General features: G+C 36.7%; 1 pseudogene; it reads left to right on the forward strand.

Annotated features, from left to right (window-relative positions):
* The first annotated feature begins 23172 nt into the window (after positions 1-23172).
* LOC113928615 lies at positions 23173-23914 on the forward strand (annotated as a pseudogene).
* The last annotated feature ends 370 nt before the right edge of the window (positions 23915-24284 follow it).

Genomic DNA, 24284 nt, shown 5'->3' on the forward strand with positions numbered 1-24284 from the left:
TCAATTGTAATTATTTTAAATTCACAGTCTGATAATTCCAAAATCTCTGCCACATCTGATTCTGATTCTGATGCTGTCTGTTCAAGATGTTTTTTGTTTTCTGTTTATTTCCTTTTAGTATCCTTTGCAATTTTTTGTTGAAAGCCAGTCATGATGTATTAGATAAAAGAACAGAGGAATAGAGACCTTTAGTGGGATGTTTTATATTTATCTGGCCAGAAGTTAGTATTTGTTTACTATTCATAGCTTGTGGGTGGTGTAAGTGTTGAAATTTCCCCTGGTATCCTTGTTTTTGTTTTCGCTGTTGTCTTTGTTTTTTTCCTGGGCATTTTTTAGTGTGATGATTGGTTTTATGTGTCAACTTGACGGGACACAGAGTGCCCAAATACTTGGTTAAACATTATTTCTGGGTGTGTCTGTGAGGGTGTTTCCACATGAGATTAACATGTGAATCTGTAGACTCAGTAAAGAAGATTGCCCTCCCCAAAGTGGGTGGGCCTCATCTAGTACACTGAAGGCCTGGATAGAATAATAGGTTGAGTAAGAAAGAATTCTTTCTCTCTGCCTGAATGTCTTTGAGTTGGGACATCCATCTTCTCCTGCCTTTACACTAAGACTGAGACTGGACTTTTATACCATCAGTTTACTTGAATCTACTTTCTTTCTTCGAGAAATCTGTTGGGCTAATGATCATGCCTCTTTTTTTTTTTTAATTTTTTATTATTATGATAATCACCATACAATGCCTCTTTTTATTGCATTGTTATAGTGCTATTCATTTTGTATGTTTATGATACTTTTTTTTTTAAATTTTTTTTAAAATTTATTTATTTGACAGAGAGAGACACACAGAGAGAGGGAACACAAGCAGGGGGAGTGGGAGAGGGAGAAGCAGGCTTCCCACTGAGCAGGGAGCCCGATGAGGGGTCCCAGGCCCTGGGATCATGACCTGAGCCAAAGGCAGATGCTTAACGATTGAGCCACCCAGGCGCCCCTTATGATACTATTTCAGCAGAGTCTTTGATGGAATGCAGATGCTTACTTTTTCTCCTTGAATCCAGAATTTTGGTTATTCATAATTTGTCTTATTTATCTAAATGAGATTTTAAAAAATTCATATAAAAATTCATGCAACACACAATCATATAGAACAAAAAGTTCATATTTGCCTGTATCTCTTACCTACTTTCCCTTTACTTCCTTCCCATCAGCTGACCTTTGCCATATATAATCCTCTTTTCCCACCCACTGACCTCATATTTAACCACTGTAAATAGTTTGGTAGATAGCTTTGTGGCCTTTTTTTCAATGCATTTTGAACCAAATTTAATTATAAAGATTTGTTTCATTTTATAATAAATGAGATTATACTCCATATATTATTTACATAGTTTGCTTTTTGGTAAGACTATTAAATAATATGTTTTAAATCTTGAGGCATAATTAAATACATTTCTTCCCCTAAATTAGCTGATACAAATTTAGATTTTATTCTTTTCCTCAATATAGCTATATTAGGTGTCATGTCTGATAACATTTCATAATTATCTGATAATCATTTTGTAATTTAGAATGTACTTTAAATTATGCCACTTAAGCATTTTTCTCTTTTATAATGAATTCCACAAAAATAGAAATTCTAGGCTATTTAACATCAAAGCACTTCAACTTTTATTATTCTTGTTTTATAAAAGAAGAAAATGAAGCTCAGGAATATTGTGATTTTCCAAGGTCACATGGTCCTCCTCCCTGTTCCCTGACTCCCTCATCAAATTAGTCCTTCCCTCCTATTTTCTTTCTTAGTAAATGCCATTCTGTACATTACCAAGGCCAGAAACCTATAGTTACCCTAAAACCTCCTGTATCCCTATATTCTATATCCAGTTCATTCCAGGAAGGAGGACAGCTCAAGAGTTGATTTGGACATAACTTTTATGTATCTTTAAGGTGAAGTTGTCAAGAAGACAACTGGGGAGATGAGTCTGGAGTCTAAGGAAAGGGTCCAGCTGGACCTGCTTATTTTCAAGCCTTCCGCACACAGGTGAGAAATGAGCCTTGAATATGATTAGACTTTTTTTTTTTAGGATTTTATTTGAGAGAGAGAGCAGGAGAGAGAGTGAGCAGAGGGAGGGGCAGAGGGAGAGGGAGAAGCAGACTCCCCCTGAACAGGGAGTCCGATGCCGGGCTCCATCCCAGGACCCTGAGATCATGACTTGAGCCAAAGGCAGACATTTACTTAACTGACTGAGCCACCCAGGCGCCCTATGAATTACTTCTAACAAGTTCCTGTGTCCACAAAAGGATCACTGCCTCAGAGAGACTTTACCTTCTTCTCTGATGACAGCAGGTCTTCCTGTGATGAGCTAACGTGGCACCATATACCTTCCTTCCTTTCATGGCACTTCATCATGGTAATAATTTCACTTCTTTTTTTTTTTTTTTTTTTTTTTAAAGATTTTATTTATTTATTTGAGAGAGAGAGAATGAGAGACAGAGAGCACGAGAGGGAAGAGGGTCAGAGGGAGAAGCAGACTCCCCGCTGAGCGGGGAGCCCGATGCGGGACTCGATCCCGGGACTCCAGGATCATGACCTGAGCCGAAGGCAGTCGCTTAACCAACTGAGCCACCCAGGTGCCCCAATAATTTCACTTCTATTTGTGTTTATTAGTTTAGGTTTATCTCCTGGGCTAGACCATACATTCCATGAGAGGTACCTATACCATGTTTACCGTTGTTCCTTTGAGTCCTCACTTTTTAGGGAAATCCCCAGCATAGTACTTAATAAATAGGTCTGGAGTAAATGAAGAACAAAGAAAAGCAGTGAAGTCGGGTTTTGGAAAAAAGGGAAGGTCGTGGGATATGAGCAAGCAAAGGGCAAATGATCTTTATCTTCTTCCTTATTTAGCTCAGGTTCCTCCTGGTGAGAATGTGAACCTTCTCCATCTACTGAATTGGAACTGTAGGTATTAGAGAGAGTGAGATTAAGAGTATCCGGTAGTGTTGCATCTTTGAACATTTCTATTCCCTGTTTTGTGTATCTCTTTTTGGGTTGGGTTTTGGTGTGATAGTATACTTACAGGAAATCATTAATTGTGAGAGTCAAAATATAAGAGCTTTGCTTGATAAAAAATATTTTCATTGGTTGGAAACATTTTCCTAGTGTGGGACCATTCCTACGATGGCCATTTCTATATTCACTTGAATAATTTTGATGGTATCAACTAGATCTTTTGTAAAGTACTTGCCAAAAAGTGAATCTCTGTTCATTTAAAAATCATCCATTTGTGTGCAGGGAAAATTGCCTGTCATGGTTTGAAAGGATTATTTATGGTTTCTAAACATTCATCTTTTCCAACTTGGCTCATACATTGCCTTTACAAAATGGAAATTTAATTCCATTAGAATGTTCTATTGTCCAATATATACACCTTGTTATAACATGATTACATTCAGTTGCTTCACTGGCTATATTAGAAAATGACAAAGTACATCAAGCAGTTTTTAACTTTTTAATATGTACTGGTGACTGTGACTAATGCTATTGATGATCACCTCAAAAGATAATCATTAGGAACAGTAATGTTTTGCATTGACCCAAGAAAAAATAGTTCATGGTAATATAGAAAAAAGTAATAATGGAAATTGATTGTATAATATACTCTCCAAGGATAAAAAAGCCTTGCAAATGGAAAAAAGAAGAGCAGAGTATAAATGACATCTCTTTGTATTTGAACTTTAGAAATAGTTTCTTTGGTTTATATTGAATTTCATTAAGTTTGATGTTAAACATATATGACATGAATAGAACATTGTATGAATATGATTTTTTTTTTTGTAACTAAAAGTTCTGGAATTCCTTAATTCTTGATGTATGTTTCTGTGTTAATGTGGTGCTGGTTGGGGGTAAGGGACAGACTGAAATGTGGCAAAATGGTCTCAAAGATGCCTCGTACCTGAGAAATTATGATACAGAGATGCAACCATTCTTAAGGGTACCTGTCAGATTTCAGAAGTTGGCTCTCTTGTGCTGTTTGGCCAAATGCTTGCTTCATAGGAGGAGTTGCCATCTGCTTGAGGCATTACTCATACTGAGGGGTACATGAACAGTAATTAAGAGGAGAGGCATCATAGGTTGTTAACAACAAAAAAAGACTTTGGAAGAATTTGACACTGTGTGTGAACATATAATTGGGAAGGACAGTCAGATGCAGAAGTTTGAAGGGAAATGTGTGCATTAGGTATTTCAAATCTGAATTTATTTTTGAAGACCAATTTGTATTTTTTTAGGCAAGAGCAGTCTGTAGGATTTTAAACATCTAAGTTTTCCTTTCTCTTTGTCTTCTTCCACAACTGAGAGTAATGATTTTAGTAACATTGCTGTGTTTTTTGACCATGACCTTTGAGTTAGAATCTGTGTGTTTCCCTATAGCTACTTTGCAGGAGCAAGTGCCTTGGAGGGTGGGGGGGGCGGGTGGAGATTTGTACCCTCAGCCTATACACTAACAAGGCCTTGTACAGGTCATTGACTTTAGTAGGAATGAGGTCACTGATAGAAACTGTTTTGATCTTGTCTTTCCATTGTGTTTTGAGAGCAACATCATAGAACTAATGTATCTTCCCTTCAGTTTCTGCTGGTAGCTTCAAGCAAAAGAATCTTTTCTGTTAGGGAAAAAGTTTTATTTTCAGGTAAAACATACAACAATGCCAAAGTCTTGGGATTATTGTAAAATTTGTCAAACAATGGCATGTTTTATTAAGATGTCATGATAACTCACGTGAAAAGAGATTTTGGCAGTTACTCCTCAGTTTTAATGACAGTGGAGGTACGTCACGATCAAAAAATTTTAAAAACGCTATTGTGTCAGTGCCAGAAGAACTTACCAAGGTCTGTGTAAATACTTAGAAGATTTATTTTTGCAATAAAATGGCAGTTTTTATAATGTTTGATCATTACTTGTCTTTTCTACTAAAACGTAAAAACAGTTGGTATTAATGATGGTATAGTTTTGTTTTTGAAGAGAGTATATGTATTATGGGAAAACAGTTTATAATTTTAGCTTTTTGATGGAATGGACTAATTCAAGGAAATGAATCACACATTTATTTTGAGTCATATATTTTTCCCCAAGAACTAGTCTGCAAACTCCATGAGGGCAGGAGCCATGACTGTTTTGTTCACCTGTTGCTCTCCATAGCCCGGGAAAAATAGTGTCCTCAATAAATACTTTTCTGTATAGTAGAATGGGTAAGAAATAAAGGGGGACTGAAGACCAGTATTATTTAGTAGATGGCATATGTAATGAAGATAATTACTGAGTACTTGCTGAATGCTCAGCATCATGTAATGTACTTTGCAGGTATAAAGTATAGGTTTCTGCTGATCATTTCAGACGGAGAGGAAAAATCAGGCACAGTAACAGAATATACCTTATCTGCTATGGTTAAACTCAAAAAGTCATTCCCATGGATGTCAAGAACAGACTAATGAAGAGACTCTCAAGGTGGTTTTTGTATAAGTACTTTGCTTTGTCAAATAGGTGTATTTATGAAGGGTTATGTTAGTTAATATTAAATTCCCACAATTAAGGGGAAATTACTACATAAAACAATTCATATTGAAGAATTACTCATAAACCTGATGACAATGATTTATTCTGTATGTAACTGAATCAGTTTTCTTTCAGAAAAGCATAAAATGTAGAATAGTAATGGAAAAGACACACAGTGTTACTTAGGATAGAACTAAAGATTTCTTTTATGTTGTTGTGTAGTGCCTTCCATATTGGAATTTTTATAGAGTGCTGTCAGTATCACATCTACACTTATAAGTCGAATGCAAATTTTATAACATGAGGCAAACCAGACAAAAATCAGCCTGATTTGCTCAGTCTTCTCTAAGGTGGTGTCTTACTTTATTTTTTCCCAAGAGCATCTTGACCTGATGAAGTCAGGTTGGGTCCACCCATCTATCTACAAAATATATATATATTCTGTATTTTATATATGTATATGTATATATAGAGTCTGTATCTCTATATATGTCTGTTTCTATCATCTCTGTCTCTATTTCTGTGTGTCACTCTATTTATCCACATCTCTATATAAAAATCGCTAGAGAGATTCCTGAACTTAGAACTTTACCAAGAGTTTTTTGAGAATGACTGAATCAATAATTAGAACTAAGCTAAACTTATTACTGATGAAAGTATAAGAATATGTAAAGACCTTTAGTATAAAATTGGAGTTTCTCCTGTCTCTGGTTCTGGTGGGAACTGTTCTTCCATGCAGATAAGAAAATAGTTTTGACCACTTCCTCATAGCCCTCCCAGGTGCTTGGCATGTGACAGATGCTTAACGAACACTCATGGAAACCATCAAATATCCACCTTTGAAATGCCCAGGATCCTTTTGTGGGCTTACCCACAGGATATATCCTGTGATGCTGACATCTTGCTTTAGGGCCCTTATTCCTAAATGAGTGAGTGTTTATAGAGTTGTAAAAAAGAGTACTTGCTACATTATAAACATTTAATAGGCGCTATTAAATGAAACAATAAGTAAAAGTAGTACCTACTTTAGAAAAGATAGAAGACTTATGAAATAGTAGGGTTTAGGGAGCAGATAGAAAATTCATGGATGTTTCAGTTGAAGGGCATTAGGAAGCAACATGTTAGTAGGTGTGAGTCTAGATTGTAGAATATAAGCTAAAGAGGTGACTATCAAGGACCGTGAAGAGACTAGGATTTTACCCTACCTTCAAGCTGACAATTTAGTCACAATTTCATGGATGCTGATGAATGGCCTTCTGGACTCAATTTTCCTGTTTACAGGATTTGTGGTTAGCACGATTAGTTCTTTTGACTCTATTCCAACAAAACTGCGGATTGAAAAGCCAATGAAAGATTTGGTTTAGCCACATTAAGTCTGGAGCATAGCTTGAGCTCCTGGCAACATTTGGTAGCAATTTTTTTTACAGCCCTCTCTCATATTTGGATGGATGTTAGGGCTAGGGATCCAGCACCCTATTTTTTTGTGGAGGATTTTTAAAAATTCCTTTTAATAGGGATCCTAGCATTTATTGCTGGCTTCAAGATTTGAGGCATACAAAATCTACTTTGACTCCTGTTTATCATTTTGGCTTTGACTCCATTTCAGGTTGATAGAGAAATCTAAAATATATTTAAATTTGTGTCCTTTCTCTTTATACTTTGTCCATCATCTCTCTTTGGAGTAGAAAGGGTTAATAAAGTGTGAAGTCACTGCATAATCTTTTTTTTTAAAGATTCTATCTATTTATTTGAGAGAGAGAATGAGATAGAGAGAGCATGAGAGGGGGAGGGGCAGAGGGAGAAGCAGACTCCCCGCTGAGCAGGGAGCCCTATGCGGGACTCAATCCCAGGACCCTGAGATCATGACCTGAGCCGAAGGCAGTTGCTTAACCAACTGAGCCACCCAGGTGCCCCTGCATAATTTTGACCAATTTATACTTTAAGGGGATTTTAGAGCTGTGATTTTAGGGCAGTATCATCTTCTCTTATCTCATTTTATAATGCACATGGCATTCCTTTCTAATTTGATGTGACGGTCTTTGAGCATTGTAACTGTCATATCAGCTGAGCAGGTCTAGTGGTAGGAAAGTGTGCTAAAGGGGAGTCATTTTGGTGTTACCATCCAGCTGTGGCAGATTAGCAAGCATGTGCTTTAAAAAAATGATCTCAAGGAAAAAAAAATGTTATTATTGCCTTTCCTCCCACAACTGGAAAGTTGAGCTGTTTTTTATTTTTCACATCTCCAAAATGGAGCTTCAGCCATATATATTAGATTAAATATTAGGTTACAGTGTTAGAACAATTCTTCTTGGGAAATTATCTAGAAAACAGATGGCTGTTACTCCTACCCTGTGGCCAGAGAAGGGTTGGAGTCATCTTTTGAAGTGTCTTCCTGTCTTGATATGTTAGGTGTGAGATGAAGACAGCATGCTGATGGTCTTTAGCACTTAGAGTAGATGCTGCTTTCTTCACTTCGTTATTCCTTTGCAAGAGAGTCCTTACCAATTAAAGTTCAGCACCTGGTATAGGTCACAGCTCAATAATGAACAATAAGTTCAGTTTGAGGCCGTTTTGTCACCATTTTGAAAAAGTTGGATCATTTATGCGTCAAGCACCTGTGGCATTAGTATAGCTGTTTACTCTGGAATTGACTCTATTATTTTATCCAATTTTCAGAGTTTCATGTTTGTTGAATTTCATTTTTTTTTAAAGAAACATGTAGCACAGCTTTAACTGGTACGTTGGTGACCTGTACTTGGTTTTATGAATATAGGGACATGTTTGACTACACATGGTATATTCACATCTTCTATTTTTAAAGTAGACATCAGTCATTTACCACAGATTCTTTATCGCCTCAAAGAGACATTCTTAGCAAAAATGTTGTCAAGGAAACACCCTGAAACTGTTACATAAAAGAATGCCTCTTTGAGGAAAATCTTTCAAAATGATATTTCTGTGTTTTCCCAGATTGTGTGAAATTATAATTTACAAGCAATTTAATTTAAGCAAATAAATTATAAGCAGTCTCTGTAATGGTATAGTTCAGGAAATACCTGCCAAATGCAGACATTTTTGAGTTTGAAGTTTAAATAATTAGATATCCCTCATATAGTGCAAAGACCTAATCAGGAGGATGTTTAAAAAATGATATGATGTCTGATTCTCTTGTTAACATTAAATTTCAGTGAAATCTTCAATATGCAAATGACTTAAGTTCTTAGAAGAATTAAAGGGTGGTAATAGTCTGTATATCCATGTTGACAGAGCATCTGAGGGAGAGAAAAAAGACCATGAATATCTTTGAAGGTATACATTTCAAAGACCTTAGGAACTTAAGAGGAAGTACCATTAAATAGCGAGTGTATATTATTAATGTGTTCAGGCAACCGTTTTAGCAAACAGCGTGGCAGACTAGGATGGTCACAGACTTCTGTCTTTAGCACTTGCTTGCTGTCTTTTTAAAATTTATCTTTTAGAAGTTAAGGCTATAACCTTGAATGAAGAATGGAGAGGAAGATATCCCAGAATATAGATCACATATGTTTTGCTAAAAAGTATGTATTGGTATGCATTATGTAATAGAATATTTGAATTTGAGGGGACTGAAGAGATCCTTCAACAGATGAGGAAATGTGCCAAGAAAGGCAAAGAAACTTGCCTAAAGTTACTTAGGAACCAAGCCAGAAATAGAACCTAGCTTCCTGATTCTCAGTTCAGTGCTATTTCCATGATACTGTTGGCTGAAGGAACTTGGGTTACCACTTTTCTTTGATTCCTTCCCATCCATTAGCACCACTGATCTTCAACTGAAATGTCAATTCCACATAGCATTTTGAATGTTATTTAAGTCACTCCTTGTGGGATGAAAGAAAAAAAAATGTAAGAAGTAAGAAAAAGATTTTTTTTTTTAAGAAACATAGGAATTCTCAGAAGGCCATTATGATATACCAAGGAATAAAAGATTTTCAAATATAAAGGAAATATAATAGTCCAAATAGGTTTTCATAGTCAAAATTATGAAAAGGGATAAGTTTTGGCTGGAGGCAAAGTGAAAATTAGATGGTATTATGTGGCTTGTCTCTGAGAACCTCAGCATCTTGACTGGCTTTGTCAAGTAGACTCACAGAGTGAATATCTATGACTGATAGCAGAGTATTTACACACTAACCTTTTTCAAGGCAGCAAAGAAATTGCTTCTCATTAGTGATCAATTTCAGTTAGTAATCTTATACACTTGAAAAGACTCTGTATTATTTTTTTCCTCTAGCTATTTTTAAGATTTTTTTTTTCTGCTTTTAGTTTTCAGCAAATTTACTAGTATGTGCCCGCATTTGATGTTCGTTGTAATTGTCCTGCTTGGAGTTCAGAGTGCTTTTTGAATCTGTGGCTTAATATGTTTTCATCAGTTTTGACACATCTCAGCTAATACCTCTTCAAATCTTCAAATATTGTTTCTACTTCATTTTATCTTTCTCCTCTGGTCCTCCAAATACAGGCATGTAATACCTTTCCACCAGTATGCCATTCATCACTTACACATTTGTTTCTTATATTTTCCATCTTTTTTTTTCTTTTCCAGACTAGCTTGGATATGTTGTTCGTATCCCTAACCTTGCAGGTCACTAATTCTCTCAGTAGCCGTATCTCGTACTGTTGTAACTAGTATACTGATCCTAAATTATCCATTGCTTTATTTTTGTTATGTCTTTAATTATTTGCACTATTCTATTTATTGATTATATTAGACAGTTTATCTTAATGCTCTTATCTCAGGATCCCCTGAGTGACTATTTATCTAATATTTATTGAATATAATTTTAGAATTATGATAATGTTATCTTTTGCGAAAGAATTTATATTTGTTTCTGGCAGGTAGCTAGGGATACTAGCAATTCCAGCTCACTTTAGTACAAGCAAGGGTTGAAATAATTCAACACTGGACTTCTGTCCTTATGAAAATTGTTTTATGTCTAATTTCTAATTATTCCTAGGTTGTCAAACTTAGCAGTCCCAGCCCAGTGGATGGATCATCAGATCCCCCACACCCCCTCACCTACTCTTTGTTGATTCTTGATTTTCAGTTTTTGTTCTCTTAGCTTCATGAATGGACTGAAAGTTCTGCACAGCATGTCAGGGTTTTCTATTAAAATGGGCACACATGCTTAGGACACAGCAATCCTCAGAGTCCAGGTCCTCAGTCTGGGGTTCCTTCTTTTCTTAGATCTTGTCCTCCTAAGTCTTCACTGCCTTAGGAGTTCTTTGATGCTGTTATACAGATTTTGGTTTATTTTGTCTGAAATTTCTGTTTTCTTTCAGGAAGAAGATGGATTCAAATGATCCAGTCTTCTGTTATTAGAGGCAAACCTCCCGAATTTTATCTTTGAAATTTGTCCCATTTTTATGTACTTGAAAAATTCTCAGTTTTTTAACATCAAGACTTTTGGGGAATGAAGCTACCGTGCATGTATTTTTTTCCTTTTTAACTAGCAATACAAAGCTATGACAGAGCAAAAAATAATTTAACAGTACTTTTAAATCCTTTCAAGACTTGCAGGTAGAAATTTAGTAGAGTCTCTTGGGGTGTGGAAAATATAGTATGCTATGTCTTTTTTCATGATTCCTTTAATACCAGGATTGTTTCAGGTATTTCTTCCAGAAATTCAAGTAATATCATTTTCATTTCCTTACTAAATATTTATATTGTGGGAAATATTGGTAATTATAGAGTTTTTCTGTTGCTAACATACTGTTGAACATTGTTTAATGTTAACTAGAAGCTTATAAAGAATCAGCTTTTACATAACTAAAACATCTCATTTCCAGTTTTCAGAAAATTACAAATGGAAAGCAAAAGCTATCTACTATTATATATGATTTATTACTGTATATGAACATTAGATATGCCTACTTAGGTATATGTATATATTTTTTACTGTACTTTAGATTCACAGAATTGAATTACTCAGAATCCTTGGTCCATGGCACACTTTTATTATTGACTCATATGGTCCTCATAATTAAGGTAGTAATTTATAACAAATTAACATTTATAAATTTGACCTGAAAATTAGAACATTAACTGTAACTTCTGTATATTTGTTATTCCCCTAAACTGTCTTTATTTCTGTCCTCCTGACGCAGCCACTTACCTGAATGTGTGTTTATCATATATGCCTACCTGATAATATTGCTTTATTTTAGTTTTAAAATTTTTTCCAGAGCCTCGACTCTTAAAAGTATGCTGTTCATTGTCGTCTGGGACTCATTTTACTATCCTGTTATTCTACTAATATTCTTATTTTTTGCATGAGCTGGGGTTCACCTGTTTTCACTAATGCATTATATTCCACTGTGAATTTACCACAATTTATATACTCACCTGTTGTGCGCGTTGAATGTTTTGTGTTTTATAATATAATGAACAATTCTGCTATGAAAATTTTTGACATCCTACCTTGTATATATTTACAAGATCTTCATTGGTTATATTGATAGTAGATTTCCAGGATTTATAATATATGAATGTTCATATTTTAAAAATATGATTGTTTTTGGTCAGCCTATTATCATGAGCTGGTTAGGTGTGGATTCCACTGGGTCTCAGGTGTACTCTTGTTGGGTCACTGGGCTGGTCCTTGGGTGGCAGGACTCTTGCTGGACCATAGTAGAGCAGGGCTGGAGGCAGGTCACAGAGCTGCTTCCAGGACAGCAATCAGGTCCAAGACCAGTGGGCCTGTTACTGGTGGTATGGAGGGACATGGCTCGTCCTAGGCACCTTAGCAGAAGGGGCTGATGGCAGGACCGTGGACAAGTGGGACTAGAGCTGAGTCCACAGGGGGACTGGGGCCACAATCAGTGGTTCTGCCTTCTCATAGTGACCCTCTTCAGTCTTGGGCTTTGTTAGAGTTACACAACCTCTTACTTGGGTCCCAAAGCTCCCATAAAGGCACTTTAATGGAAAAGCTGCCAAATATTTGCTTTTGTCAGAGGGTGTGGGCTGGGAACTTCCTATTCTGCCACGTTGCTGATGTCACCGCATAAGAAATCTTATTGATGCCCATACTCCCTTATACTTGTTGGGTTGGATTTGTTGATTTTTGCTTATTGAGTGTGTATAAAATGATACTTAACTATGGCTTGGATTTGCAGTCTGTGATCATTAATGAGACTGGGCAGCCCTTCAGTTCTTTGGCCATATGTGTTTCCTCTTCTTTGGAATCCCTTTTCATGTCCTTTGCCTCATTTCTCCCATTGGGTTATTTGCCCTTTTCTTACTGTTTTGTTGGAATTCTAATTTGTATCATTTACACTAATCCATGCGTTTTATGTTTGCAATTTTTTTTCCCAGTGTATATCCAGTGTTTTACTTTCTTGATAGGTCATTTGATAAAAATTCTTATTTTAAGACAATCCTTATAGGATATGGAATTTTTTTATTAAGGAATAATTTGTTCAGGTCACTGGGTAAAAATTGCTTCTCACTTGGATATTAGAGGGTTATGAAGGACCAGTACCTTTCTCTCCAACGTTCACTTTCATTCTGAAATGAAATGTACCCAGAAATGGGTACAAACTAACCATAAATCTCAAATGTTATTGCTAAGCCAGCTGAACTGAAGCCTGGGTTTCCTGGTATCTCCGATCCGTGGCTTATTCCTATCTAAGAAAAAGAGAACTTTGACTCTGTGTTAAACAGGCTCACATCACAAGAGGCAGAGTTCCAGCATACGTACTTAATAGGCATTGGTGGGTGGGATAATTGCGCAGCTTTTATTGTAGCTCTCAGCCAGGTCTATAGATGGTTTGCAAAGGCTGCTAAGTCGATGTGAGCCACAAATTGCTAGTATGAATATTATGCTTCGCGTACAATTGCAGGGCTTGACCAGCTGCCTCCAGTTCGGTTCCTCTTTATGTGAGCTACATTCAGCACCAAGAGAAGGCACTGTGGAGCAGCTGACTGCTGAGAATCCCGTGGCTTGGGCGCCAAGTGCTTTCTACTCCCATCCCACTTCGCGGACTCATATGGGCTCCAAACGTGCTAATTATAATAACTCTGACAATTTTTTTATTTTTAATTTCAGAGACCTAGATTTTGGTTTTACCCTTAGAAGGCTGGAGAAATTTACTAAAGAACAAAAAGAATGGATAATCTTAGTATATAGTCAACAGTGCAAAAAGGTGATGAAATCGTCATGGATCCTGTCTAAAGAAGGAATTAAAATGGGTTGTACCTTATACATTTGCCTTCCGGAATGGCCTTATTTGTAATTTGAGAAGAATATATTGGTTTAAAAATATGCTTTGGCTTTATTGTTAGAGCAGGAATTTTGGGAAGAGTGAAAGAAAAAGAAAAAGTACAACAGGCAAATTAAATTGGAGGCAGGGGGAGGAAACATGTTCTTAGGAGAACGGTTGAAATCTTAGAGGTCTGACTGACTAGATAGGACAAATTAAAGAAAAGTACCCACTCAGTTGCTCTTGAAAGTGAGAGCATAAAAGAGGGATTTTTTTTTCTTCAGTTGTTCTAGGATAGGAGAGGGTGACTGGGGCCTAAAGAAGTTTAGCTGGAGCATAGTATCAGGATCACAGAGAGTAAATTGAAATTGTTATGCTGAGGGACCCCAGATCTAACAAACTCTTGGAAAGTGTCCTCTTAAGGTTGTAAACAGGGAATCTTTAATGAGGACTAACCATATGGATACAGAATACTTGGGCAGATTTGAAAGGGAATGAAGGAAAAAAATCAACCTTTAAAAAAAAAAATACTTAGTGTAGATCTTCTCCAGCCTGGGCTCAACACTTGTTTGATGGGACAGTGCTTGGGATGACTTCACTCGGGAGGTGAAGGTCGACAAGGTTTGTTCTAACAGCAGATGTTTTTGGCAACACCAGAACCCACTGACTGTATGTCTCTCACAATAAGGCTCCTTACAAGACAAAACCTGGAGAAAATTGTGTCAGAAAAGCAGATAATTGGGCTTAAAAATGAAAAGATATGAAAAGCAAAGCAGCTACTGAGCTCTTCTGAATAGCCAGCCATACATGTGATAGAGAAGGAAAGGAATCAATTTAAGAAGCAAGTTGAACAATTTTGAGCTTTCTTAGAGTAGCAGAACAGCAGATGAAAATACAATGTCAGAGCCTTCTTCCTTGTTGCAGAAAAATGTGTAGCAGAAAAAAGTGTTGCTCAAAGTCTAGAACATTCAAAAGCTAATGAAAGGCAGGGTCTGCAGAGGGTGATTCTTCAGCAGAAACAAAGTTGGTGGTAATAGGAAAACCTACCATCACAGGCTAAGTAAGTCTCATAAGCCTAGGACATTCCAGAGCAAGTGACATTAGTCACAGTAGTACAGTTCTGCCTTCTGGACACTCTCATCCCTAAATGCAGTGCTGGGGGTGGGGGTGGGGATGGGGACAGGAAATTGAGCCTCAAAAACCAAATAAAATGACAAAGCTTTGAATATGGTGAATAAGATTGAAAAAACGTCACTGAGACCTGGTGACTGGGTCTGTGACCCCTGCAAGTTTCAGAACTTTGCCAGAAGTTTCTCTGATTGAAGACAGAGAATGCAAAAATAGATTCTCCTCCTCTTCTCCTTACTATGGCAGACTTCACAGTCTACTGGTTTTGGACCATGGGCAAGTAACTAACTGATGAGCTAGGAATCTGATGGACTAGAAATTATAAATTCTTTCTGCTTTCACTCTCCTTTCCTCACATAGCACTGAACCTTTTGGTCTTTGGGAGCACTATGTGCTGGTTTCTGGGGACATTTTTTATCTTTTCCTGGGGTAATCACTTTGGAGCTAGGATTAAGCTGTTTTTTCACTGTGGCTCCAAAACTTTTATGTATCCTATTAACTTTTTATACTTTCTCAGTGGTGGGGCCATAGGCAAAAGAATTTAACTCCTGATATCTTGAAGGGACCATACTCATTACCATGGAACATAACTCAACCATCCAACTAGTTAGGACTTTTCTAAAGGATACAGGAAGCTCTAATAATTAATAAAAGAATAGATTCTTTTATTAATTATTATTATTATTTGAAGATTTATGTATTTATTTGAGAGACAGAAAGAGCATGCAGGAGCAGGGTGAGAGGCAGAGGGAGAGAGAGAGTCTCAAGTAGACTGCACTAAGCATGGAGCCCAGCCCAATGCAGAGCTTGATCTCATGACCCTGAGATCATGACCTGAGCTGAAATCAAGAGTTGGATACTTAACCAACTGAACCACTCAGGTGCCTCTATTAATTATTATTATTAATTATTCTCAGATTTTAAAAGCCAGGATGACAATGTTGGGAGCTTAATTTCTTGCTGAGAACTTCATAATGGAGAGTACTTATGTTCAAATTTGGGTCATTTTTATGTGATTGCTACTGTATTATTAGAGAATAGTTATGTTTCTGTTTGATTTCCATGTGTAACTTCTAGTGAGCTATGATGGACCCAAATTAGAATGGGAAACAAAATAAGTAAGTTTTTAGCCTAAGGTGCAACAGTACTTTGGAATGTTTATTTAATATGATATTCTTACCCAATTCATATTTTTTATGGGGAAAAATCTAAATTGGCCACAGTGGAGCAGTGGTTGATGTTTGGAGAAGAGCCTCATGAAGGAGAGGACTCACCTGAAGCTCATCTCTTTCCCGGAGGGACGCAACAAACTCTTGATGCCTTAAGTTGAGGGGAAAAAGCTTTCTCTCTTAGTTAAAACGGGTCTGTAGACTGGTTGTGGTTTGTGCACTGTCATAATGGAACAAATATTTTTTCTCAGCATGTTGGGGACCTGCCCCCCAATGCACTTAGATTTGAGGGTTTTTTTTTTTTTTTTTTTACATCAGGAATTTACTTTATCCCAATTGGCTAAGGCAGTTCAGTTTCCTGTCTGTTTGCTGTACTTAAACTTCTGCCCCACCCCTTTTATTACCACTAATTTAAGAATTTATCATATACTGCCCTAGACCAAATGTAGAGTTTATGACTCCAGTGTTCATGGGACTTGATTAGATCCAAGGCAGCACATATGGTGAAATGTGCCATCTCAACGTTTTGTCAATTATGCCAGTGTACTTGTGCCAAGGAAAGTGATTTCTCCCTCCTAAAGACATATGAGCCAGAAAGAAGTTCTTTGATTTCTTGTTTTATGTGACATTCTGTCTGCAATTAGCAGGCTTCCAGATGTTCATGAATTTTATATTCAACTTATATAGTCATTTATGTTTCCCACCAGAAAGCAGAGTGGTTTATGTTCCAGAAACTCAATCGAAAAACATTTCTTCTAACTTGAACTTGAAATGACTAAATATTTCATGGTGTAACTTCTAATTATAAATGTTCTGTGAGATTAGAGGACTTTTATTTTTATCTGGATAGTTTGAATTTTATCCACACTCATTGAACAAACATTTGAAAATATTTCCTCCAGTTTGGAGCTGCTTGGATCTTTCATTTTTTTTTTTTCATTGATAGGATTTTCTGCTCGCCTCCTAAAACTGTATTTGAAACTTCTAATCTCTTTTCAAAAATCACATTTGTTCTGTGTTATAATTATATCTTCTATTTTTCATAGGCTGTGAGGTTCTTGAGAGGCCTCTGCAACACTGAACATAGTGTTTGTTAGTACTAAATCATTCTCTCTTGAGATTCAGAGAACACTTACCTATAGATCAATTGTTTTAACTGATTTCCTGTTTTAAGCACCACACGCTATCACCATTATCCAAGATTAAAACATATAGGTGTCTCTTACGTTCCCTATAAAACTGAAACCTGAATTACCACTCTTGTTCTAAGCAGGTATCAATTTAGCATGGAGTCAGGTTGCATTAAGGTAGGGAAGCAGCCAGATTTACCACAATCCTTTGAAACAAAGGAAGTTCCTTCTAAAGTCAGTTTTTGTTTACGTGTGCAGCAGTTCTAGGATACCAAAAATCAAACATTCTTTGTATATAACTTTGTTAAGGTTCAGATGCATAAAGCTATAACTTTGGGAGGTATCACTTGATTTTTTTTTTCTAATGTCATTTTACAATATTCTTTACAAAGAGTACTAACCTTCAAGGGATGAAGAAGAATCTTCTAAAACAGGCTGTTTCTTTTGAAGAGAGTAAAAAAAAAATGCCTTATATTGCATAAAATCTACCTTTTCCCCCTTTAGTTCATGACTGCTCATTCTTCACCTTAGAATAGCATATGATAAATTTAATTCTTCCTCCACATATACTTTCAATATCCTACCTTGGTCTTTCTCCTCTTCTTCCTGTCCCCCTTCCCTCAACCTCCTCTTTTTTACCCCGTCCTTCATTTTTCTTCTTCTAAAATGGCTTTATTGAGGTATAATTTACCTACCATGAAATTCTTCCACTGACAGTATACATTATAGTAATTTGGGGTATGTTCATTAGAGTTGGGTACTCATCATCACAGTCCACTTTTAGAATATTTTCATCACCCCGAAAAGTTCCTGTGCTTGTTTGTAGTCAGTTCCCAGCCCTAGGGCAATCACTGATGTGCTTTCTCTGTATATAGATCTGCCTTTTAAGAGGTTTCATATAAATAGTACCATATCATATGAAGTCTTCTGTGTCTGGCTTCTTTCAATTAGCATAATGGTTTTGAGATTCATTCATGTTGTAGAATGTATCTGTAGTTTCTTTTTAATGCTGAATAGTATTCTGTTGTACAGCTCTTTCACATTCCTTTTATCTCTTCACTCATTGATGGGCATTTGGATTATTTCCAATGTTTGGTTATTTTGAATAATACTTCTATGAATATTCGTGTTGAAGTCTTCATGTAGGCATATGTTTTCATTTCTCTTTCATTTCCATGCTTAGGAGTGGGATTACTGCATTGTACGGTAAGTATGTGATTAATTTTTCAAGAATCTGACAAATGTTACCATTTTGTGGTGTTCCATTTTATATCCGACTAGAATGTTATGCGTGTCACAGTTGTCGCCATATCTTTGCCAACGCTTAGAATTGTCAGTCTTTTTTATTATAGCCTTCTTATTGTGGTTTCAGTTTGCATTTCCCTAATGACTAATGATATTGAACATCTTTTCATGTGTTTATTGTGATTTATATATCTGCTTGGGGTAAATGCCTAGTCATATTTCCTTTGGTGAAATGTATTGCCAGCTTTTAAATATGAGTTCTTGGTTAGATATATTATGTGCAAATATTTTCTTCCAGTCTGCTTTATTTCTATTTCCTAGTGTTGTCTTTTGAAGAGTGTATATAATTTTGAAGAAATTCAATTTATAATTTAATAGTGACTTTGTAATAAGTTTTGAAATTGGGTAATGTAAATCTTCCAACTTTGTTTTACTCTTTAAAAATTGTTTTGGCTATTTTAAGTCCTTTGCATTTTTATATAAATTTTAAGGTCAGCTTATAAATTTCTACAAAGAAGTCAGCTGGGAATTTGATAGAGTTAATACTGAATCTATAGATCAGTTTGAGGAGAATTGTCATATTAACAATAGTAAATCTCTTCTAAACATAGAATGTCTCTCCATTTATTTAGGTCATTGTTGACTTCTTGCAGTTAAAGATGTGGTTTCAATGTATAGGCCCTACATTTCCATTGTGGAATATATTACTGAGTATTTTATTCCTTTTGATGTTATTATGAATGGAATTAGCTTCTCAATTTCAGTTTTCAGTTATCGGTCTTTGGTTGAAATTGATTTGTATTTTTGTAGTTATTTTAGTTGTCAAAGTAGGATGAGGGAAAAATTTGGATGAGCTTGTGTTCTGGGCTTCCTTTCCCCTTTAAATGGCCTTGTAAGGGCTATCATTTTCTCAAGAGCACGGAATATTGTTGAGATGTTGAGTTACTGGTGTTCAGAATATATAAGTATTATATTTGTAAGTTGTATTCTTGTTAGGTGGGTCAACAGTCAGTCTATTAAGCTTGATAAACATCTCCCAGTCTTGATGAGGGTAATAAGCCAGAGAGGTTATTGAACGGGATACCCATTCATCAAAAGCCTGTGAACCCTGAGGGTCCTGTATACAAGGCCATCATTCAACAACCCAGAGAGTGATGAAAATTTGCTACCTTTCAGTGGTTATTGAGATGTTACTGTGACCCTGTGTGAGCCGAGTAGTCTCTTTGTGACACTCCATGACCTGCCTGCTTCCTATGGCCCTATCATTACCCCAGGAAGCAAGAATATTCTGTCCATCACACACTTCCTCCTTCCCTTCATCAGCTGTAGGAGATCATGCCCTTAAGTGACCAGATAGTTAACTCTCTCCTAAAATTTGTTATTAATTACTTATTAAATTGGGATTATTTGTTTTCCTACTAGAGTTCCTAAATTATTTATTTATTTAAAGATTTATTTATTATTTTTATTTGACAGAGAGAGACACAGCGAGAGAAGAAACACAAGCAGGGGGAGTGGGAGAGGGAGAAGCAGGCTTCCCGCGGAGCAGGGAGCCCGATGCGGGGCTCGATCCCAGGACCCTGGGATCATGACCTGAGCCGATGGCAGACGCTTACTGACTGAGCCACCCAGGTGCCCCTAGAGTTCCTAAATTATTTAATTAAAAAGGAAAACAATAACAATCTTTTGTTCCCTGACCTCCTCTGTTGAATCTGGAAGGATCTTTGCATATTATTAAAGATTAAATTTGACCAAATATAGCAAAGGCCTGGGTATAATGGTTTAATAAAGGCTGGTTTAGTTGCTACCTACCTATCCATCTGTCTATCTGTCTGTCTATATTAAGAGGTCTGTAAAGTATTCTGGAGGTGATCAGAGATATTTTGGCTATTCAGCAAGTTGTTGAGGAGTTAAAGCTCCTTCTAGCTGCTGTTCCACCATCTTTAGTATATGGCTCTGTCCCTGTGGTTGCAATGTCCTCAGGCATAGCACCCATTTTCCTGGTTGGAAGAATAGGAGCGTGTAGGGGCCAAAGGAAACATGCTGAGTCTGCCTCCTTCATCAAGCTTTCCTGGTGAAACTTCTCATACGTCAGATTTGTATCACTTGGCCAATCCTAGCTGCCTGGGAGTCTGGAAGGTTGCATAGTTAAAGCTGAGCATATTCTCAGCCAGAAAAAAAAAATTGTGCTCCTCTTAGTAAATGTGGTAGATATTACCAGCGATTACCATATCTGATTCTTCGGCCCTTCTGGGTATTGTGAAGCCTGTAGTCCTCAGCCTCCTTTCCATAGGATCAGTTCTGGCCAATGAAGTGTGAAAAAAAGTGACAGAGGTCACTTGTAAATGAGAAAGGGGCATTTAAGGGGCACCTGGCTGGCTCAGTCAGTAGAGTATGTGACCCTTGATCCTGGGGTCATGAGTTCAAGCCCGACCCTGGGCGTTATTGCTTGCTTAAAAAAATAAATTCGTTTAAGTTTCTTCAATCTTGTCTTACCTGCTAGGATCATCCAGAGACTGTGTTTCAGATAGTACACCTACAAGAGTGTGGAGCCTTTTTAGCCTGGTCCCCTTTGCCAGTCCACGTGGCACATATGATATGAGCAAGAAAGGAATTTTTGTTAAACTGAGATTTGTGGTCTGTTACTGCAACATAGCCTAGTCTGTTCTAATTAATGTACTGAAGAAAAGGGGTTAATATATATTGGCCAGGCAGCTACCTGGATCTGCCACACTCTTCCACAGAGCCTATTTCCCAGAGGTGTGGTGGTTATCACTTTCCTTTCTAACTATTCTTATTATATTATGGCCAAATTTTAAATATATACAAAACCAGAGAGAATGATATAATAGCTCAATGTATATTCATCAACCTATGACCAATCCTGTTTATTTTTACTCTTACCCTCTTCTCCCCACCCAGATTATATTTAATCAAATCCCAGTCATCACATAATTTCATGTATAAATGTTTAAGCATATGTCTCTTTAAGATAAATATTTTTAATTTAACCATAATACTATTTTCACAGCTAAGAAATTAACAATAATTCCATAATATTATGCCTATTGTCTTATAGGGGATTTTTTTTTTACAATTTTATTTGTTCAAATTGGGATCCACATAAAGTTTATAACTGTGACTGCCTGATACATCTTTGAATTCTCTGTTAATTTAGAGATTTATCTAGATGTTTTCTCCTCTACTTCTGAAAATACTCTTTTTTTTTTTTTTTGAGAGTTTCCTACAGTTTGGATGTTGCCATGTGCCCCCATGGTGTCTGTTAAATGTATTCATCTCTCTGTCCATTGCATTTCCTGCCTATTGCTAAATAGATCTAGAGACTTGATCAGATTGAAATTAATTAATTAATTGGCAGGAGCATTTCATAGGTATACTTATCAGCAGGCATGTAGTATCTGCTTGTCTCTACCCCCACCTTAAATGATTAAACACCCTAGAAATAGCTTCGCTTCTTGACAGTGAGGATGCATGAGGCTTTTGGTAACATTCCGATTGTATTGGCAGGGCCATACTCTCAATTTCAGGACAATTGAATTCTCTCTCTCTTTATATCAGCTCTCTTGGAATATAATTTACATAAATAAAAATCATACATTTTAATTGAACAATTTGATGAGTTTTGACAAATGTATACATTCATGTAACCATCCCCACAATTGAGGTATAGAACAATTTTATCATCCTCAAATCCCTTGTCTTCTTCCTGGGCAATTTCTTCTTCCTGACTCCAGGCAACCAGTGATCTACTTTCTGTCACTGTAGATTAAAATTTCATATAGACCATCCAGAGTTTCATAAAAATGGAATTATGTGGTATGTACTCTTTTGTGACTTCCTTTTTTTGCTCAGAATAATGTCTGTAAGTTTTATCCATGCTGTTGGGTATATAAGTAATTTGTTCCTTTTTATACTTGAATAGAACTCTCTTGTTTGGCCATGCCAAAATTGTTTATCCATTCACAAGTCGATGGACATGGTGGATTGTTTCAGGGTTTTGGCTATGAAAAAATTGCTATAAAAATTCCTGTACAAGTCTCTGAATGGATGTATGTTTTCATCCTATAGTGTAAATCCTAGAAGTGAGATAGCTGGGTTATAGTATTGGCATATACTCAACTCTATGAAAATGCCAAACAGTTTTCTAAAATTATAGTTGAGAAGTGTTATATTTCCATCAGAAATGTATGATAGTTCCATTGCTTCACATTTTTCCTAACATTTGGTATGTCAGTCCTTTTAGCCATCTAATGGGTGTAGAATGCTATCTTATTTTGATTTTAATATTTATTTCCTTGATGACTTATGATATTGACCATTTTTTTCCAAGTGCTTATAGGTTTTTTTAAAAAAATTAAATATATGTATCTTTATTTCTGCCTACCTACCTACCTACTTATCAGTCATCGTCTATTTACTTGTACTGAGGGAGAGAGAGCGATGGCTGGACCCATCTGGGAGGACTTTCCTCGATGCCCCAGATGTTTCCCAAGTGCTCTGCCCTCTAGATGATTGGTATTTGAATGATTTTTCTGTTGTGTATGAGCTCTGATAATTATTTATCTTACAGGTCTTTCGTTGTTTTTTATGTGCCTCGTGAAATTTGATCCTACACTTCTCTACATGTACCACTTAGCCCTCAGCGGCTCTCCCTGGATGGTGCGGGGCCTGAGCTGCTCTGCTCCCAACGCCATGTCTGCCGCTGTCCAGTGGGAGTTTGAGCAATTGGTTGCTCAGAATCACTAGCAGCAGCTGTACTTGGAAATTTGTAGTGAGTCTCATAGAATGGCCAAGTTTCCAGAAAACAGAAATTGAAACAGATACAGAGATCTAAGCCCCTACGATTACAGTCATGTTAAACTGCAGAATGCTGAAAATGATTATATTAATGCCATAGAAGAGGTGCATAGATGTTACATCTTAACACAGGGGCCACTTCCTAGTACAGGTTGGCATTTCTGGCCCACGGTTTGGCAGCAAAAGACCAAAGCAGTTGTCACGCTAAACTGAGGTGTGGAGAAGGAATCTGTTAAATGTACCCAGTACTGGCCAACAAAAGATGACCAAGAGATGCTGTTTAAAGAAACAGGATTCAGTGTGTAGTTCTTGTTAGAAAATGTGAAGTCATATTATACATCTACTGCAATTAGAAAACATCAAGAAACGGAGGAAAGAACTTTCTAAGGTAGACTTATGTCTTGTTTTTGATCATTCACCAACCAAAATAATGACTGAAAAATACAATGGGGATGGGATAGGCCTAGAAGAAGAAAAACTGACAGGCAACAGCTATACAGGACTGTCCTCTAAAATGCAGGGTACTATGGAGGAGAACAGTGAGAGTGTCCTACGGCAGCATATTCGAGAGGACCGAAAAGCTAACATGGCTCAGAAGGTGCAGCAGATGAAACAGAGGCTAAAGGAGAGTGAATGAGAAAGGAAAAATTTTCCCAATTAAAAAACAAAACAACAACAACAAAAAAAACAAGCAAAGAAACAAAAATTTTCCCTAAAGTCCTCTTTGAAGAAAAATTCTTATTGGCACAGTGAGGCCAAGATTGACAGACATCTAAATATCCGTGACTTGAGAATATTCTGCAGCTATATACATTTTTGAACCATTGATATGCAAGACCTGAGGCCTACTCCAGAAACTGCAGAGAAGTTTGATAAACCTGTGGATTGCTTCATATTAGTCTCTTTACAGATTAAACTTTACATCCAGGGAACGAAGAGCACCACCAGCAGAAGACTTTGCAGAAGCCTCTCAGTTGATGTATTGTGAAGTGTTTCCTGAATGTATG

This window comes from Zalophus californianus, chromosome 5, assembly GCF_009762305.2.
Source record: "Zalophus californianus isolate mZalCal1 chromosome 5, mZalCal1.pri.v2, whole genome shotgun sequence".
Lineage (NCBI taxonomy): Eukaryota > Metazoa > Chordata > Mammalia > Carnivora > Otariidae > Zalophus > Zalophus californianus.